Source organism: Lethenteron reissneri, chromosome 51 (genome assembly GCF_015708825.2).
Source record: "Lethenteron reissneri isolate LAM-NWPU_2019-01 chromosome 51, ASM1570882v1, whole genome shotgun sequence".
Taxonomy (NCBI): domain Eukaryota; kingdom Metazoa; phylum Chordata; class Hyperoartia; order Petromyzontiformes; family Petromyzontidae; genus Lethenteron; species Lethenteron reissneri.
In genome coordinates this window covers 5,595,688-5,616,902 of record NC_083829.1, presented here as the reverse complement: position 1 = coordinate 5,616,902, position 21,215 = coordinate 5,595,688, and the positions used below count along the sequence as shown (strand labels likewise).

At 47.0% G+C, this 21,215-nt stretch overlaps 1 protein-coding gene across 1 annotated transcript in view; it reads left to right on the top strand.

Annotated features, from left to right (window-relative positions):
* Positions 1 to 21,215, top strand: part of LOC133355542 (FERM domain-containing protein 4A-like) — a 110,557-nt gene that overhangs the window by 8,332 nt on the left and 81,010 nt on the right. The window contains exons 2-4 of the mRNA XM_061572882.1: positions 798 to 820; positions 19,975 to 20,058; positions 20,310 to 20,375. The gene's annotated coding sequence lies outside the window, so the exon portion shown is untranslated. The remainder of the gene's footprint in view (positions 1 to 797; positions 821 to 19,974; positions 20,059 to 20,309; positions 20,376 to 21,215) is intronic.

Here is a 21,215-nt window from a genome sequence, read left to right as displayed (position 1 = left end):
AAGTGCTGTTAGCGAGCACCTATGAAGGCCGGCATGGCACACAAGCGGGTGGCTGGCACCACGCCCGACCGCCTTTGTCTCCCTAGTGACAATCTTTACACACCGCACCAGGTACTCATTTGAGGTTGAGTCGACCTAGGGGAGGCCCAGGACCGGTTCAGATAATAGTCACTGAGTGTTGGCCGTGAGCGGGAATCGAAACCGGTTCGCCAGGTTCGTAGCGCAGCGCGCTATCCGCTACACTACCGCGCCCCACTACATACATACCTGCATGTACATACATGCATAGACAATAACAGAAAGGTCCTCTGTTTAACCTGTTAAACCACCGTGGGAAGTGTTGTTAGTGAGCACCTATTAATGCCAGCATGGTACACCAAGGGATAGTCTGGCTAGCAACCCCCTACTGGCCGCTTTTGTCTTCCCAGTGCGGAAATGAACCGTCGTTCATCAGATACTCATTTCAGGCTGAGGCAACCTAGAGAACGCCCAAGCCCGGTACATATTACAAAGAACCACTTTCATCGTTGTTGACCTGGATTTGAATCTGGATAGTGGGATCGTAAAGTTAACCAATATGGAAAAAATAAAATCGAGAAAACACTCCACTCCTAGGGAGACGCTCTCTCTCCTGTCGAGTGGGAGGCTCTTCTGCCAGCTGCGGAAATTTCAGGGCTGCACCTTTATCTTCATGTAAGCTTGGAACCAATCATCACGTGGACACGAGTGAGTTATTCATCTCTCACAGCTCGGTGTGTGCCCACCGCTTACCCTCAACTTGTCTCTTGTTTTCGCAGGAAGCAAAGGGCGACTTCTCAAGGTAAGGAAAGCGTCGATTCATTATATTTGCTATTTTTACATTACCAAGTAAGGCCCACTGAGCTATAGACATCACGAATGATAGCTCAACGAAGTGGCTTACCGCGTGCAAATTCATACCAGCAGCCAAATACACTAAATTGCACGTCGATTTGAAATGTGTAAGGGTAAACCCCTGGGAAAAATCCACGTGACCACGGGGAGAACACGCAAACTCCAAATATACAGCAGGCGTCAGGGGCCGGAATTGAACCCACGACCTCCTGCATACCAGGCGAGGTAGTTAACATCTCAATACGGAGAGAGAGAGAGACACGTAAATTCCAAATATACAGCAGGCGTCAGGGGCCGGAATTGAACCCACGACCTCCTACATACCAGGCGAGGTAGTTAACATCTCACCACGGAGAGCGAGAGAGAGAGACACAGACTCTAAACGTACAGCAGCAGGCATCGTCAGGGTCCGGAATCGAACCCGCGACCTCCTGCATACCAGGCGAGGTAGTTAACATATCGCCATCATTCCCATCATTCCTTGCTTTGATCAGCGGAATGAGCGCGCGTCACACGAGGCGCGCGTCGGCCTGATGAATATTTCTCACAGATCTTAAGTGGGGCCGAAAAACTAAAAAATTAACCCGTAAAACCAAAGTGTTTCACTATAAATCCTTTATATGCGTGGCGGATAGAGTCCTCTCGTCCTCTGGCTTGAGATGGCTGCCACCTATGGGTCAGATGATTGCCTGCCACCATTAAGCAATTGGTAATTAAATATAATTTATTTTTTCCTAAAAAGTGTAAAATTTTGGGGAAAAAAAATTCACGAAAATAAATTGTCACGCACAACGAGTCTGTGTGCAAAATGTCAGCTCGATTGGATCACGGGAAGTGGGTTAAAAAACGACCGAAAGATTTGCACGGTCGTAAGCGCGCAAGCAAGCAAGCAAGTGAACTTAATATAACGGATTTAAAAATGGGAGCAATTTTACACTGCTTCCTCGCGTTCGATGCAGTCGATTCTTGCAATGCGATTTTGATTACGTAGCAAGATCCACCATGGCAGGAAAGGATGCTGTGTAATGAATAGCACGGTGGACTTGCAATCAATTCATTGGGGGTGGGTTACAAAGTCACGTGGACCGCGCTGGACATTTCCAAATTTTTCCAGAATACAAAGCTTCTATGCCGTAACATCTCAGCTCTTGGTCTGTTTTTTTGTAAATGTCCATGATTACGATCAATATGTCATTGCAGGAAATAGACACCGATTAAAACGCATTCTTCTTTCGATGCACTGTGCGCGTTGCTTTTTAATAAGCAAGATCAAGTTTGCTCTCACTTGCCTCATTAGTTGATCATTTATATCCCAGTTCGCGGTCGTGAATCGCCCGAGGCATACGTTGCGTGTGTTGTCACAGCTTAAATAATTGATATTAATTGATTAAATTGGTAGGGCCTTACTCCGGTGTATTTGTGTGTGAACATGTGCGTGACCGTCGGGAGCTGTATTGTCGTGGTTAACGCTACGCTGCGCTACGAACCCAGCCGTACGGGTTCGATTCCCACTCACGTCCAACACGGGTGATGATTATCTGAACCGGTCCTGGCTCTCCCCGAGGTCGACTCAGCCTTAAATGAGTTCCGGGCGCGGTGTGTCAACATCGTCACTAGGGAGACAAAGGCGGCCGGGCGTGGTGCTGACCACCCACCCCCTCGTGTGCCGTGCCAGCCTTCATAGGTGCTCGCTAACAGCACTTGCCCCTACAGTCTGTTAGGGCTGTAGGAGGAATCTTTGTCTTTGTACGTGCCAGTGATGTGTGCAATAAACAGACGGTCGGAGTTTCGGAGTTGTGCTGAACGGTGTAACCACGTGGGGAAACCTGTAGCTCTTGCCACGTGTTGTTAGATACACCGCCATATGGTACAATTATGAAAATACGGTGATGTGAGTGATGAGATCAATTGCCCTTTTCATCATGCCTAATCGGCTAATGCGCATTTGTTCAATTGCGAAATGAAATGTCATTTAATCCATCGCACAATAGGTTTTCATCATCGACATTATTTTATTTCGGCAAATTAAATCAACACCCCCCCCCCCCCCGTTGTCTGCGCTGGTATTCATTTCATTATTCGCCATAATTCTCCGACGGAGCGCATGCTATGGGATAATCGCTTCGCCCTTGCTTAAATTTACGCGCGCGCACTCACACACACATGCCGAGCAGAATCAGAATATGTATTTAACCTGGAGGAATCCGATGACCCATGAAGCTCTTTTTCACAGATGTCCTGTAAGGGGGGGGGGGGCACGGGGCGTCGGCAAGTTACATCAACAAACAATCCTTTTGTTTAAACTACGTAACAGCAAGATAGAGAAAAAATACGTAAGCAAGTTGCGATGAATAAATTTAAAGAACATAAATAGAAAGTAATTCAGCGCTTGCATGTACACGGTGCTTCAAAACAATGTTAACACTTACGGGAAAATAAAGGATAATACATTGTAACATACTTCAGTTGAAGCTTTCGTGACTGCAGGAATTACTCTTTGGTTCTTTGGGTAAAGTTACGTAGAAAGAAAATAAATTGAATAATAGAATACGACGTTTCGATTGCAACACAAGCAGTCATCATCAGGTAGAACTACATTTGAGAGATTCTGTGTGTCGATGTTGTGTGTCTCTCTCTCTGTGTGTTTCTGTGTTGTCTCTCTTTGCTTGTGTGTCTGTCTGTGTGTCTCTGTGTTGTGTGTCTCTCTCTGTGTGTCTCTGTGTTGTCTCTCTCTGCTTGTGTCTGTCTGTGTGTCTCTCTCTGTGTCTGTGTGTCTCTCTCTGTGTGTCTCTGTGTTGTCTCTCTCCGCTTGTGTGTCTGTGTGTCTCCGTGTTGTGTGTCTCTCTCTGTGTGTCTCTGTGTTGTCTCTCTCCGCTTGTGTGTCTGTGTGTCTCCGTGTTGTGTGTCTCTCTCTGTGTGTCTCTGTGTTGTCTCTCTCTGCTTGTGTGTCTGTCTGTGTGTCTATGTTGTGTGTCTCTCTCTGTGTGTCTATGTTGTGTGTCTCTCTCTGCTTGTGTGTCTGTCTGTGTGTCTCCGTGTCTGTGTTTTGTCTCTCTCTTAAATTTAGTTCTACCTGATGACGACTGCTTGTGTTGCAATCGAAACGTCGTATTCTATTATTTCATTTATTTTCTTTCTACGTGACTTTACCGGCAGAACCAAAGAGTAACACTGTAACATGATAACAAATGTAACGTTAATAGCTTCAAAAAGTCAAAGAGTCTCCACTTGTTCACCATCATTGTCAACACGTGGCCTGGAATCTTCTCCACGTGGTCTCCAGAGCCCGGAGGCAGCACTTCTTGCGGTAATGTTGCAAATTGTCAGAAGTGTTAACATTTTTTGAAGCACCCCGTATTTGCTTCTGTTCTCGAGAACGTCGCCAGCTCACGTGAAGCTTCCCCAATGACGGGACTGGGCCAGCGGTCGGCCACCAACATAACAAGAGGCAATTTTTATTCGAATTCGGTTAAAGCAGCAACAACAAAAAACCCTCAATATCTCAAGAGCCACAATGCAGTGTTTGGTGAATACGAGAGGGTGGTCCTTTATAAATAACGGTCACGAAGCTGTGCCTAGAGAGAGAGAGAGCCGCATGCGGCCCCTGAGATGCTGGTTGCTGACCCGTGCACTACAGGGCCTAAGAAGGGGTCATTTAAAGTGTGTCATCAACAATAGGTGCCGTGGCGCAGCCGTCCGCGAAATGATACACCGGGCGAAACTAATGGCCATCGCTCGAACGCCCGACTCTCATAAATCCATCCGCACGAGATTCAAGGGTGATTGATGCCAGTTCGCTGGTGGTGGTGGTGGCGGTGGCCCTTAGGGGCTTCAGCTGGTGCATCTACCGGTCATCTCAGGTCAGCCAACCCATGGCACCTGGGTCCGTCCCGTGACCTGGCCTGGCACAGGCGGGTGGCGGGGTATTGGTATCGGTTGTGGCGGCGGCGATGCACGCGGCTGGCTGTAATCCTGCACTGTGGGGGGCCAGCAGCGAGGGACGGTGGAGTCACTGCGCACATCACGTTGCGAAGCTCCCGCTCCATTTGCCATGAGTGGGTGCCCAGGATGAGACCGCGGGTTTCCTGGTTCGCCTGGAGAAGGCGGTACGGCAATGTGGAACTCCACTTGTTCCGTCTGTGTGGGACAGGGGGTGGTTTTTTTCCCTTCCTCTCACGCGTGAGATTTCTCCGGCTGCTCCGGTTTCCTCCCCGTCACACGCAAACGCTCGTTTAATTGGCCGCTGACACCTTCATAGGCAGAGGATCGCAGATCTTGGACAATTGTTGTCGCTGGCTCATCGCGTGGCTTTGCTACCATCCTGCTCGTCCGTGGCTCCTCCTGGTTCCTCTTGAGTCGTCATATATCTCTCTGTCTCTCTCTCTCGCTCTCTACGACAGTGAGCGAATACTGTGGCGGCAGAGCGTTACAGGTTCAAGCTGTTGATGTTGTTATTATTGTTGTTGTTGTTTGTTCCACGTGGAAGTTAGGGAGGCGACGCCTCGCTTAGCCAAGCTCGTTTCTCGCGCACTTGGCGGCTCGCATGCCCAGGGGTTGTTGCCGGCTGGCGAGAAAGCGGCGGGCGGGCGGGCGGATTGACCGGCAGGATGAGAGTGAATAATTTAAAAGGAAGTGGAGGTGGGAGCGTTGGGGTAGGGGACTGTGTGTTGGGGTGGGAGGACTGTGGAGGGGTGTGTGTGGGGGGGAGTGTGGGGGGGTGGCCGTGTGGGGGGGGGGGGGTGACCGTGCCAATCAAGCCACAAGTCCTGGTTCTCCAAGGGATCTCGGCACGTGAAGGTTTCATTTTGCGCGCTCACTGTGGCTTGGCAGTGTCCTCTTTCGTGGCGAGGCTCACTTGTTTCACTCCCTGTGCGCGTGCTCTGCTGTACCGTCGTCACTTGTCTGCGTTTACTTTCTGGCAGTAAAACAGGAGGTGTTAAGGTGTTCACACTCCAAATGGATAGCTACTGCAAGGCATCAAATCTGCATTAGCCACACGTGCATGCAAACAAACACGCTGTGATAATATATGCATTGTCTTTGAAACTCATTGGCCTATACCGCAGACAGCAAGCCTTGTTCCACCAGTGATATAAAAAATATCGTTATAGATGACCGACGTATGTACTTATTATGTATTTTACACTATGAGACCTTCTTTACCAGTGGCAAAATATAGTAATAGGTTTTCACCCTTTCAAGATGACGCCACAAGGCGTACAACTCAAAAACAGCACACTATCAGAGTATTGAGAGCTCGGGGTAAGCATTTACACTATGAAACCTCCTCTAAGAAAAGCTGTCTCGGGTGTGGACCAATCAACTTCAAGGACAGTGCATATCATTATCAGAGTTGTTTCTTTTTGTTTGCATTTTGACTGCTTGTGTTGTGGTTATTGCCAACATGATGCCTTGTATAAAGGTGTCAGTTTTTGTACCAGTTGAAAGGGTCAAAACATATTACTTAATTATGTATTTTTATTATAGTGCGCTGCTACTGCTGTTGTTAATCGGGCTGGATTGACTTATGCAGCTAGCGAGGGATGCTGGGTTTAGTGATGTGTGTTGTGTGTGTCGCTATTGTAAACTTTTAATCACATTTGTTGGGAAAACTGTTACGTTGTTTATATAGCATTGTTTTAGTAAGTTTTAGAGGGGCTTGGTTTGGCCAGATTTTTTTTATTTAGTATAGATTTATACTTGCAATTTTGATCTGTATTGTATTATGATTGTTATTGGGATCAAACATCGAAATGGAATTTTTTGCACGCAGCATGGACGGGTTGTGCTTTTTCTGTAGGATTTTATTGTTTACGTATGTGATGTTCAGATTTGTGTACAATGAATTTTAGGTGTATCTTGTAATTTTATTGTTTGTTGAGGTTGAACCCAAATCAAGAGCCGAATGGCTCACAAGGTAAATCCTCATTAATGAAACTGAAACTGAAAAACTGTGTCAGACGTGAGAACGCCAAAAGGTGCACAGCACCAGGGCAATACAAGTATCAGCAGAATTTATATCTCATGGGGGGTGAGCATCTATATCATGGGACCTTTTTAGTGTTTGAACATCTTAAGACCTGTTTTATTGCCAGAAAAGGGTAAAACCTATTTTTATTTTTCATCGTTTTGGACTGCCAAAAAGGTCCCATAGATTTCTTGTCTTTTCATCCAGGAAGATTTATGATTGAAACGGGACATTTGGACGATCGTTTGTAAGTTTCTTTAGGACCGCAACAGGAGGATTTTTCCACAAATCTGGCTGTCGCCTAATGAGACTAGAGTAATTACTGGCTAAATGACATACTCAAAATGTTAATGTTGTGGATTTACTCTCCAACACACTGGTGTGCTGTACTAGTAATTAACTGGCATGTTTTGTGTACGTGACAAATCTTACTAATTAGCTGTGTCGGGTGGTGGCGGGTTTAACGACACATTTCTACTTATGCGATCTGACCCAAAAACCTCTATTATGGATAATCCAACGGAGTTGTCATTTTGTTTCTTTGTATATTTTTCGCAACCCAGCGTTCTGCATCTGTCATCAATTAAACCCATTTACCCTCGCTGGCCACATTAATTATATCGATTTAACGTTGGTTTTAATGAACCACAATAAATAATAAGTCAACAGTGTCTCTAAAAGGAGCAAGAAAGCAGTGCTGCTTGTGTGGTCACATGGCCTTCCTTCCCGAGTCAACCTTGGATGGACATTCCACAATCCTCTGGCGGGATCGGTCCATCCATACAACGGTTAAATTCCTTCCCAGCGGTGCATATTTTCTGAGGCCCCTTGATGCCATTCCAGAGGGCTGAGTGCAACTCCCCGATCCGACTGCACGTCACGCGGGCAGCCTTTCCCATTGTCAGCCCGCGTCCTCCGTCCAGGCAAGAAGCCTCAGCTTGGATGTCGAATTGTAAAATATATATATAGACGTGGCAGCGACTGCCTGATTAACGTTGTCGGTGAGCCACATTCATTTGGACAATACGAGCTGCATCATTGAGGCATTTGTTTGAGTCTCCAGCTTCATTATATTTTACGAACATTATATTCAATATAAAAAAAGTGTAATTTTTCTATTTTTTCAATTTTAATTATAATTTTAAAATATTTAGTTTTCCTCCGGTATAATTTCTAAATATTTCCTTTTCCTCCGGCGTGTATAAACGCACAAAACGCAACACATTTAATCACTCGATCTGCAATGACTGCTTTTACGAGCTAATCCAGAATAGCTTAGCCCAAATGTGTATCCGTTTGGCCATGTCCTGGCCGAAGTGAGGATTCACTCCACGCGGGTGAATGCCGCAGTGCAATCTGCAATTTAAGGTTGCGTCCTGCAGTGGTGCAATCTGCAATTAACTGGTTGCAGTCTGCAACGGTGCAAAACCGCAATTACACCTGTGCCCCTTGCCGCGAGGTATTTATAGTTTGCGCAGGTGTGAGCTATTCCGCTTGTGCATGCAGGATCACAAACACACATATAAATAGAGAGAGAGCGCTCGGAGCGGTCATCATTGCGTACAGGGGATGATGGTACGTCCGTGTGCCTCTTTGGTGCTTGGCAAGGGACGTGTGCACGAAGCCACGTATGGCATTTCGCTGCAAGCGTTGGCGATGTCACCTCTGTGCATTAACTGCCGTTGTCACGGTTGGCTCACAATAAATGGGGATTGCAAGACATACCGCACTAAAGCCCTTTCTGTCACATATCAACACATGTATCTACAGCCCTTTGTGAACCCGCTGCTGGATGAATGCCTCGCAATGCAGTGTCGGTGAGCATTGGACTGCCGAGGATGTCACTCGCGACTGATGTGAGCCGTGGGCGAGGCATCACACCTAGGTGGCCAAGGCATCACACCTGGGTGGCCAAGGCATCACACCTGGGTGGCCGGCTTCACAGCGCAACGAGGGCAGGCAAACGCTGGGAACAGATTCAACTTGTTGAGTCTCGCCAGCTGGTCATGCCTCTCGCACAATTACTGCTGGGCTGCCTGATGTGACAAGGCAGAGTTCTATCCACGCACTGGTGGAGCCAGTGGGGGGGGGGTAGGGTGGCACGTGCCCCCCCCCCCCCCCCCACTGATCCGATCGAAATCCCTAATTTCGATCGTATCATTGGGGTTTATTAGTAATACATCGGCATTTTGCGACCCCCACTGCCACTGTGTAGCATATTATCACGTGCCAGGGACTCTATGAGATGATAGGACAATAGTCTGAGTCCATCATTGGCAATAAGTAACGGCAAAGCGATTATAAGCGACTCACAGAATTGTGCGCAGTCGCGTATACAGGACACGACTTCCCTGAAGGCATTCACCTTCAGCGAGCGCGATGCCGATCACACGACGCGGGTCGAATTCGACCCTCGATCGATGGCTTCGCCATCACCGCACACGCGTCGAATAAAAAGCAAGGGACAAGTCCTTCCTTACTAACAACTCCTCTATCATTTTTCATTGCTGGAGGGGTTGCCCCCCCTACCTGAAAATCCTGGCTCCGCCATTTTATCCACGAAACACTGCCGAGCCCGTCGGCTGATGGACCACAATGTTATTAAATGGGAGAAACAACCCAATAGTCAACGTATTATTACCCACAATCCTTTGTTGCGTTTAGTTTGTTGTCCTTACCACCGGCACCTCCGATTAGCACGGCTGGCTACGTTACGGCGTGAAAGAACAAGGCGAACGTGCATACTCCACCATGAGAGCGTCTAATGATTTGGTGCAATCGGCTGTGTGCGTTGGTGTGTTGTCACTAATGCCGTGCCATTTATTGCTTGGCAGTAAGGGCAGTCGAAATTGATTTTCTTTTTCCTCCGGATTGCCCAAACATAATAAATCCCACCTCTGAATTTATCTCCCTGCAATTTACTCCCATTGTGGTGTCAGCTTGAAGTGTAACCGATACCACATCGTGACTATAAAAGACAAAAAGCAAGACAAACTGGTTTCTTTTTTAGACTCCCCGTCGTAAAAATGTTCCTATCCTTGGTGAACGTGTCTGCAGCCAATGGGAGGCACCCACATTTTGCTGGTGACTCTGATCCAGGGGTGGAAATTGCACATTCCCATAGACTCATAGAGCATGGGTGGGGAACCTTTTTTCTGCCAAGGGCCATTTGGATATTTATAACATAATTCGCGGGCCGTAGAAAATTATCAACTTCAAAATTAGCCTGTTATATTTGGTCAAACATTTTTATTAACTCACCCCTAATGCGATGGCTGGAACTGCTTCTCTTTGGCGAGGCGTGGGGTGATGTTGGCTGGTATTGATGATGTTGCTACTAGCAGGTTTGCTCCTAGATTGATTGAATTTCGAGTCCCGCTTGCAGGGCCACACCAAATGATTTCGTGGGCCTTACAGGGCGAAAGTCTCTCCGTAGCAGGAACACTGTTGACATCTGTACGTGTACTGTATGTACGTTGAACTTCTTTTGCACCGTACGTAGCCAACCTTGCTAATCGGGGGTGTCGGAGGGCAGGGGGGTTCACAACAAACTAAACACAAAAAGCGGTTCTCAGTAAATGTGGTGGTGATAGTGAATACAACAATGGGCAATGGGGGAGGGGGGTAAGTAGAACAGTGGTGACCTAAACAACACCGGTCTTAAAAAAATATAGATTCTTCTCAAAGCCTAGAAGGCTTTTGTATTCGCGCCCCGTCTAATTTTAGCCGCATTGCAAAGCGTCGGTTGAGTGCAAGTGTAAGAGGAATGTATGAAATCGGCGAAGCCGAACCGTCGTAACAGCGGCAAAAACACCTGGGAAACTAAACTATGTTTTGTATTTTACCAGGTAAGGCGCACTGAGCGAAACAACTCTTTTTCAGAAGTGACCCTGGCTGTAACAAATGATAGCTCAACGAAGTAGCTTATCGTGTGGACATTTATAGCAGGCAAATCATCTACATGCATGTTTCTAAATGGGGAGGGGAAAACCGGAGAACCCGGAGAAAAATCCACGCAACCACGGGGATAACGTGCAAACTCCAAATATACGACCTCCTGTATACGAGGCGAGGTAATTAACACCTGAAGAAGGACGCTTGTGTTGCGCCTGAACGTCGTGATTTAATTTTGTTGTTTTCTTTTATTACATTTTTTACCTACGTGACTTTACCGAAAAAACCAAAGAGTATAATTAACATCTCGTCACCGTAGCTTATGAGCTCCACACGTGTGCAAGTCGCCCTGCAGCCCCTAACCTAATGGGTAATAATTTCGTATTTAATATATAAGGAGGCAATATGTCTCTTTCATATATATATATATCTCCACATTAAAAACATTACGTTTGTTTTAACACAACCCATCAGTGCCACAGCCTTCTGGTAGCACGGAATTCCTGCAGCCACCGATTCAGTGCAAGCAAACTGAGGGCTGGTTTAGACATCGCGCTTAGTGTTTTGAAAAAAGAATAGGCTTTGACCTTTCCGGCAACAATACTGGAGGTGTTAAGATTTTCAAAAAAACGAGACACCTATCGCAAGGCGTCATGTCTGCATTAACCACACATGCTCGTGGTAGAACATGCAAACACTGGTTTAAAGAAAGGGTCCCTTGATACAGGGACTCCTGTACTTACGAATGAATTAGGTTCCAGAGGTCTGTTCGAAGTCGATATGTTACTTCTGTCGATTCCAAACATGTTGTACGGCATGTCTACTAAACACGGGGAATTCGCTTTATAAGTTGTATAATCTCCTGCAGATGTATTTTACACTAGTTCTTCACGTTCTGCAGATGTAGATGCCACTGGTTCTTCATGTTCTGTAGATGTAGATGCCACTGGTTCTTCACGTTCTGCAGATGTAGATGCCGCTGATTCTTCACGTTCTGCAGATGTAGATGCCACTGGTTCTTCACGTTCTGCAGATGTAGATGCCACTGGTTCTTCACGTTCTGCAGATGTAGATGCCACAGGTTTTTCACGTTCTGCAGATGTTGATACCACTGGTTCTTCACGTTCTGCAGATGTAGATGCTGCTGGTTCTTCACATTCTGCAGATGTAGATGCCACTGATTCTTCACGTTCTGCAGATGTAGATGCCACTGGTTCTTCACGTTCTGCAGATGTAGATGCCACTGATTCTTCACGTTCTGCAGATGTAGATGCCACTGGTTCTTCACGTTCTACAGATGTATTTGCCACTAGTTCTTCATGTTCTGCAGATGTAGATGCCACTGGTTCTTCATGTTCTGCAGATGTAGATGCCACTGGTTCTTCATGTTCTACAGATGTATTTGCCACTAGTTCTTCACGTTCTGCAGATGTAGATGCCACTGGTTCTTCACGTTCTGCAGATGTAGATGCCACTGGTTCTTCACGTTCTGCAGATGTAGATGCCACTGGTTCTTCACGTTCTGCAGATGTAGATGCCACTGGTTCTTCACGTTCTGCAGATGTAGATGCCACTGGTTCTTCACGTTCTGCAGATGTAGATGCCACTGGTTCTTCACGTTCTGCAGATGTAGATGCCACTGGTTCTTCACGTTCTGCAGATGTAGATACCACTGGTTCTTCATGTTCTACAGATGTATTTGCCACTAGTTCTTCACGTTCTGCAGATGTAGATGCCACTGGTTCTTCACGTTCTGCAGATGTAGATGCCACTGGTTCTTCACGTTCTGCAGATGTAGATGCCACTGGTTCTTCACGTTCTGCAGATGTAGATGCCACTGGTTCTTCACGTTCTGCAGATGTAGATGCCACTGATTCTTCACGTTCTGCAGATGTAGATGCCACTGGTTCTTCACGTTCTGCAGATGTAGATGCCACTGGTTCTTCACGTTCTGCAGATGTAGATGCCACTGGTTCTTCACGTTCTGCAGATGTAGATGCCACTGGTTCTTCACGTTCTGCAGATGTAGATGCCACTGGTTCTTCACGTTCTGCAGATGTAGATGCCACTGGTTCTTCATGTTCTGCAGATGTATTTGCCACTAGTTCTTCACGTTCTGCAGATGTAGATGCCACTGGTTCTTCACGTTCTGCAGATGTAGATGCCACTGGTTCTTCACGTTCTGCAGATGTAGATGCCACTGGTTCTTCACGTTCTGCAGATGTAGATGCCACTGGTTCTTCACGTTCTGCAGATGTAGATGCCACTGGTTCTTCACGTTCTGCAGATGTAGATGCCACTGGTTCTTCACGTTCTGCAGATGTAGATGCCACTGGTTCTTCACGTTCTGCAGATGTAGATGCCACTGGTTATTCACGTTCTGCAGATGTAGATGCCACTGATTCTTCACGTTCTGCAGATGTAGATGCCACTGATTCTTCACGTTCTGCAGATGTAGATGCCACTGGTTCTTCACGTTCTGCAGATGTAGATGCCACTGATTCTTCACGTTCTGCAGATGTAGATGCCACTGGTTCTTCATGTTCTACAGATGTATTTGCCACTAGTTCTTCACGTTCTGCAGATGTAGATGCCACTGGTTCTTCATGTTCTGCAGATGTAGATGCCACTGGTTCTTCACGTTCTACAGATGTATTTGCCACTAGTTCTTCATGTTCTGCAGATGTAGATGCCACTGATTCTTCACGTTCTGCAGATGTAGATGCCACTGATTCTTCACGTTCTGCAGATGTAGATGCCACTGGTTCTTCACGTTCTGCAGATGTAGATGCCACTGATTCTTCACGTTCTGCAGATGTAGATGCCACTGGTTCTTCACGTTCTACAGATGTATTTGCCACTAGTTCTTCATGTTCTGCAGATGTAGATGCCACTGGTTCTTCATGTTCTGCAGATGTAGATGCCACTGGTTCTTCATGTTCTACAGATGTATTTGCCACTAGTTCTTCACGTTCTGCAGATGTAGATGCCACTGGTTCTTCACGTTCTGCAGATGTAGATGCCACTGGTTCTTCACGTTCTGCAGATGTAGATGCCACTGGTTCTTCACGTTCTGCAGATGTAGATGCCACTGGTTCTTCACGTTCTGCAGATGTAGATGCCACTGGTTCTTCACGTTCTGCAGATGTAGATGCCACTGGTTCTTCACGTTCTGCAGATGTAGATGCCACTGGTTCTTCACGTTCTGCAGATGTAGATACCACTGGTTCTTCATGTTCTACAGATGTATTTGCCACTAGTTCTTCACGTTCTGCAGATGTAGATGCCACTGGTTCTTCACGTTCTGCAGATGTAGATGCCACTGGTTCTTCGCGTTCTGCAGATGTAGATGCCACTGGTTCTTCACGTTCTGCAGATGTAGATGCCACTGATTCTTCACGTTCTGCAGATGTAGATGCCACTGGTTCTTCACGTTCTGCAGATGTAGATGCCACTGGTTCTTCACGTTCTGCAGATGTAGATGCCACTGGTTCTTCACGTTCTGCAGATGTAGATGCCACTGGTTCTTCATGTTCTACAGATGTATTTGCCACTGGTTCTTCACGTTCTGCAGATGTAGATGCCACTAGTTCTTCACGTTCTGCAGATGTAGATGCCACTGGTTCTTCACGTTCTGCAGATGTAGATGCCACTGATTCTTCACGTTCTGCAGATGTAGATGCCACTGGTTCTTCACGTTCTGCAGATGTAGATGCCACCACCGCCATCTATTGCACGGCGGTTGACCTTACGACTCTCGGTCCGGACAGGCAACTGGACATACGGACATGTTTGTTCGTATCTCTGAAAGTTCATAAGTCGAATGTTCGTGCGTAGAGTAGTCCCTGTACCCAGTGTCTCGTCAGCAGAGTTGGTGAATTCAATGCTGGTGAACCGCAATATGTTTACAGGCAAGGACTGTCCTAGATATGGGTCCGAGTTCGATGCTAATTGTGTAATACGTAACAGAAAATAATTATTACCATTGTGGAATTTTTAAGCGCAAAAATTTTGAATATTTATTTATACTGGAGGAATAATTTTGAGCTAGAAAGCTCTTTTTCACCGATGTCCAGTAGGAGCGGGTCAGAACGTAACAACAACAAACAATAGAAAAAAACATGATAGCAGTGGAAAGTATAGGAAAGGTAATCAAATCACTTAAAAAAATACGTATAAAACTAAATAATTAACTTACCAGGTCAAACCCACTGAGCGTTTAGCTTCTTTTTCAGACGCGACCTGCCCACAAATGATAGCTCAAAGAAGTAGCAGCCAAATTCTGTCAATAACATAGAGCATACACCGCATCATTATATCGGTCTAAAGACGTCACCGCTAGGCCATGTCCACCACCCCTTATTTAAGCACTCCTCTCGACACCTTGAATGTTCTCCGTTGATAATTAGCAATGCGAATTGGGGGCGCCCCGGTGGCTAGGAGATGTTAACTACCTCGCCTGGTATACAGTAGGTCGTGGGTTCGAGCCCGACCCTGACGCCTGCTGCTGTATATTAGGAGTTTGTGTGTCTCTCATCATCATCACGGTGGCTAGGAGATGTTAACTACCTCGCCTGGTATACAGGAGGTCGTGGGTTCGATCCCGACCCTGACGCCTGCTGTTGTATATTTGGAGTTTGCGTGTCTCTCTCTCATCATCATCACGGTGGCTAGGAGATGTTGACTCCCTCGCCTAGTGTACAGGAGGTCGTGGGCTCGATCCCGACGCTGACGCCTGCTGCTGTATATTTGGAGTTTGCGTGTCTCTCATCATCATCACGGTGGCTAGGAGATGTTAACTACCTCGCCTGGTGTACAGGAGGTCGTGGGCTCTATCCCGACCCTGACGCCTGTTGCTGTATATTTGGAGTTTGCGTGTCTCTCTCATCATCATCATCACGGTGGCTAGGAGATGTTAACTACTTCGCCTGGTATACAGGAGGTCGTGGGCTCTATCCCGACGCTGACGGCTGCTGCTGTATATTTGGAGTTTGCGTGTCTCCCTCATCATCATCATCACGGTGGCTAGAAGATGTTAACTACCTCGCCTGGTATACAGGAGGTCGTGGGTTCGATCCCAACTCTGAGGCCTGCTGCTGTATATTTGGAGTTTGCGTGTCTCTCCCTCATCATCATCATCACGGTGGCTAGGAGATGTTAACTACCTCGCCTGGTATACAGGAGGTCATGGGTTCGATCCCGACGCTGACGCCTGCTGCTGCTGTATATTTGGAGTTTGTGTGTCTCTCATCATCATCACGGTGGCTAGGAGATTTTAACTATCTCGCCTGGTATACAGGAGGTCGTGGGCTCTATCCCGACGCTGACGGCTGCTGCTGTATATTTGGAGTTTGCGTGTCTCCCTCATCATCATCATCACGGTGGCTAGAAGATGTTAACTACCTCGCCTGGTATACAGGAGGTCGTGGGCTCGATCCCGACGCTGGCGCCTGCTGCTGCTGTATATTTGGAGTTTGCACGTTCTCCCCGTGGCCGCGTGGATTTTTCTGTGGGTTCTCTGTTTTTTTCCTCCACATTTAGAAACACACGTTTAGAGCATTTGGGCTGCTGTAAATGTCCACGCGATGATAATCGCACTTCGTTGAGCTCTCAGTTGTGGCCAGGGTCGCTTCTGAAAAAGAGCTGTATCGCTCAGTGGGCCTTACTTAGTAAAATAAAAAAAAGAAATGTTTAGTTGAGTTTCGAATTCAGTTCGGTTGGCTTGAGCCTCCCAACTGATTCCCCAAAATACACGTGGAGGACCAAGACGGCTATGTAGGCTTAAACGTACATCTCCGTAGGAGCGATGGATTAACGGCACAATCAGCTGCGATCAGCGAGGCCTGACGAACGCAGCCTCTCTTGCCCGTTGAGATTGGATAATCTTGAAATAAAGCCGCCTCATCCCATCACTTCTGCTGCTCCTGCAAGTATCATTCGCGTGTACGCGTGTTGAATTTCGTTCACACCGTAAGTAGCCAACCGCGCTAATCGGAGCTGCGGAGGAAGAACAATAAACTGAATGCAAAAAGCAGTCCTATAGACATCAGTGGCTACCTAATATCGGAAGGAAGAGCGTTCCAGGTGGCCGCAGAAGCGCATCCGAAAGCGTGCGATGCTGTGACCGTCTTTGTTTGACGGCTAGACAAAGTTGCTGCTGCTGCTGTTGCGAGGATGACCGTATTTGGCGTGATGTTTCGTGCTTCTTGAGAAGATCGGCGAGGTATTGCGGTTCAAAATGTCTCCTCCTGCAGTAGCTGGGAGGTCGTCCTTGGGGCTGGAATAAGTATAACCCGTAAAAACAAAGTTTTTCACTATAAATCCTTTATATGCGTGGCGGCTAGAGTCCTCTCGTCCTCTGGCTTGAGATGGCTGCCACCTATGGGTCAGATGATTGTCTGCCAGTATTAAGCAATTGGTAATTAAATATTTAATTTGTTTTCCCTAAACAGTGTAAAATTTTGGGAACATTTTTTCACGAACATTAATTGTCTCGCACAACGAGTCTGTGTGCAAAATGTCAGCTCGATTGGATCACGGGAAGTGGGTTAAAAAACGACCGAAAGATTTGCACGGTCGTAAGCAAGCAAGCAAGCACGCAAGCACGCAAGCAAGCAAGCGAACTTAATATAAAGGATTTAAAAAGGAGCAGCCGTGCGAAATTGCCCCGGGAATTTTTTGTGCATCTTGGCACCCTCAATATGTTCTCAATGGGCGAGAAGAATACGAGCGAAAGTTAAATGAAAAGCAATTGTGCTCAATCGATTTGGAAACGTCGTATTGTTCGGAGTAAGATCACTCGAATAGACTTTCTTCGACATATGACGGTGATGTTATAGCCGTACCGCTTCATTCATGCAGGGGTTGGCCTCGATGAATCTCAAGATTGTTCTGGCCAGGAGCGTTCTGCTTGTGATGTTTGGCGAGTTCTTTTGTTGAGTAAATGTGCTACTCAAGTATCGTGTTGTTATTTTTTTCTTTTATTGAACAAGACGATTCAGGTACACAACACAGAGGATATGAAACGGAGTTGACACCAGCACAAACACATTACGGATTACAGTGCAAGGACAACCTGTCTTAAACGTCATGTTTCAATAAACTGTTTAAATAAACTCTGCAACCCGCTGGTGTCTTCCGAAGCTCTAATATCCCAGTAGAAGAAGGGGGGGGGGGGTATCGTGTTGCTATTTAATGCAACCAAACCTGTCAATTAAAATAATAAATTTCACCACCCAGCTAATGTTGACGATCGAAACCTCCAAAAATTATCATTCGTATGTCGTTCAAGAAAGTCTTGAGTGCAAAAAGATGTACGGGAATTTTTATTTCGGTGAAAAAGTGTTTTTTTGTTTGTTGTTGTGAAGACACAAGATTAAAGACCACTTACTGTGTCATTTTCATTTTACGTACAATTAATTGTAGCCAACAAACAAAACGTGGATTTAGTCACGCAATCTGAATTTTAATAACGGGGGCGTAAATAATTCAACACTCGTGATTAAATCCCCAGCGCCCATCTTGAAACCTGACCGATTTTTCCTCGTGGCTTTCTCAAAGAGTTGGCTGCCAAAAGCAATCCAAGTGCCTGTAGAGTTTTAAATAATATTTGACATCGCACCATCTTACGACGGATGCACACTTCCCATTGGAGGCGTATGTTCAGTTTATAAAAACTTATATGTCTGTTTATTTACCTTGGGGAAGGGGGGATGCGAAATAAAGACCCAAAGCATTTTTCCCGTGCACGTGTATTCATATATGTGTACACACACATATATACTCTTATTAATGTGCGTGCATGCGTAATGCATGTAAGTCCAGCTGAGATTATTAGTACACGTGTATGTATGTTGAACTTCTTTCGCACTGTAAGTAGCCAACCGCGCTTATCGTAGGTGTGTATGGAAGGACAACAAGCTTAACACAAAAAGCAGTTGTGAAAAAACGAGTTTTCAATCTTGATGATTTCAAAGTGCATAGCTCCAGTGGCTTCCTAACATCGAAAGGAAGAGCGTTCCAGACGGCCTCAGAAGCGCGTTTAGAAGCGTGCCATGCAGCGACCGCCTTGGTTCGATGGCCAGCCATCATGGGGACAAATTGGGGCTCTCATTATCACACTGATCATGATTATTAGACGAATGATTTGGTCATATTGCTGAGGAGTTGGCAGTGGTGCACAAACGCAAAAAAACACAAACCTCGACACATTTGTTCAATAGCACTGTGGCCTTAAAGTAAAACAGTAAATATATAATAGGCGATGGTTCAGGCAATTGCCCTTCTTCATAGGAAACGTCACCGATTGTAAAAAAAAATATTCTATGACGAAGGGCTATTGCCTGACACGTCGTCTTTTAGATATATTGTTTTCCCTTTGAAGGCCACAGTGTCATTGATGAAAGTGTTGAAACATCTTGCCTGTCGGGTTTTACTAGCTGGTTGTCATGTATGCTTAAATGTGTATACGTTGGTGTCAATAGCTGCGCCGGTCTACCGCCATATCCACGTTGTTGTGTGTTCAATCGGCTATTGTTTTAAATCTGCACACGTGTTCTCAAGTACGTTTGGTGGATGTTATCACCAAGTATGAGTAACAGCCCTGAGTCGGTGACAGAAACTCCAGCTTACTGTTGGAATCATACCCACGAACCTCCGGCATACCGGGCGAGGGAGTTAACACCTCACCACATCGCAGAGGTCGCAATCGGGTACCCGATACCCGTACCCTACCCGATACCCGGCTACCCGGCCGGGTACGGATACCCGTTTGCGACCCTGGTGCGGCCAGATACGGGTACGGGTAGGCCGTGAGTCACTGGTGAGTAACCGTTTGTCACTCATTTCCCAACGTCTTGTCTCTTCTCACAATTCAAGTTCCTAGAATCAACCCACCCGCGCCTGCAACATGGCTTCATCCAAGAGGTCGCAATCGGGTACCCGTACCCGTATCCTACCCGATACCCGGCCGGGTACGGGTAGCCGGGTAGGGTACGGGTACCTGTTTGCGACCCTGGTGCGGCCGGGTACGGGTATGGGTAAGGAATCAAAACCCGTTTGCGACCTCTGCCACATCGGCACCCCCCATGGGGCGGCTGCCTCGATTTCGAACCTGCGGTTCCACCGCCTCTCGCTCGACAACAACGAACGCTCTGACGCCCCCCCGAAACCGCGTGGCCACACTCCCCTGCTGCGCCTCTCCTTTTGCAGCTCGCTTTTTCTTCTGCGTCTTCCCACAGCGTCGAGGCGGCCCAGAGGGATCTGAAGAAGCTGCCGGCGATTCCAACGCAGGCTCTGAAGGAGCATCCCTCCCTCTGCTACTGGTGAGCGGTCGGGGAGCGCTCGCTCACGAAGCGTGAGTCTGCCGGTTTAACGCGTGGGCATTTTCGCGATGAAAAGTGTTTGGGTTAGATCGCGTCTATCGTTGCCTGCGTTCGAATTAATATGGGGAGCGGTGGTTTATCAGTTAGCACGCCGCGCTACGTGACCGATGTTTGAGCTGCCCTCAGTGGCGAACTGACACGTCGCGTGTGCTCCATGGCCCACCTCCCCTCCACCCTCGTGTCTCTACCAGCGAGGAGCGGGTGATTGAGAATTACCAGCGCCTTGTGGGCCTCACCCATGGACAAGCCATCGTCAAGTGAGTTTTACGCGCGTCAACCTGACCGACTTTTTATCCGTTGGCCTTCCCCGCAGTTTGATTGGATTTTAACGGCGCACTGCGAGTGCAATTATTATCGCTGCCATTGCACTCGCAGGAGATTAAGTGAACGGTGGGTGATGGAGTGAACGTGTCCACAACCAATGGCAAGCCACACACATTTTGCTGGTGACTCTGATCCAGTGGTGGAAGCTGCACATTCTCAGAGAGGGGGAAAGTCTTTCTGTAGCATGAATACTTTCGTACTGTATGTGTGTTGAACGTCTTTCGCACCGTACGTAGCCAACCGTGACAATCGGAGGTGTGGCAGGAGGACAACAAACTAAACGCAAAAAGCTGTTGCTCTAAGGAAATGAGTTTTACATTTAGATTTAAAAGTGCATAGCTCAAGTGATTTCCTTTTTACATGTTACATTTTAGTTATTTTTAGTTACATGTCAGCTTTGTGTGGCTTCGCAAGCTGCAAAAATGTTTACGTCCGAGACATTTCGTCGCGCGACGTGTGCAACATGCGGTGTGATTCTTGCGATGTCGCTGTGTTGTTTTGTTTAGTGTCGCACACGTTGGTATTGTAATGCCACAGAGAGAAGCGCGCAGGGCATTCTTTGATCAGTGCGTTGATACTCAACGTTCCTCTTGTGTCCTTGTGATCGCTCACTCAGAACCACTTTGCGAAAGACCAAAATGCTCTTTTGCACACGGCAAATGCGCAGTGACTCCGAGATTGGGGTAAACCCAGAAGCACTTGCACGGTGTCACGTGATGCACACTCAGGTGGCGGCTTTTTTTGGGTCGTGGAAATTCCCACGATAACAGGTA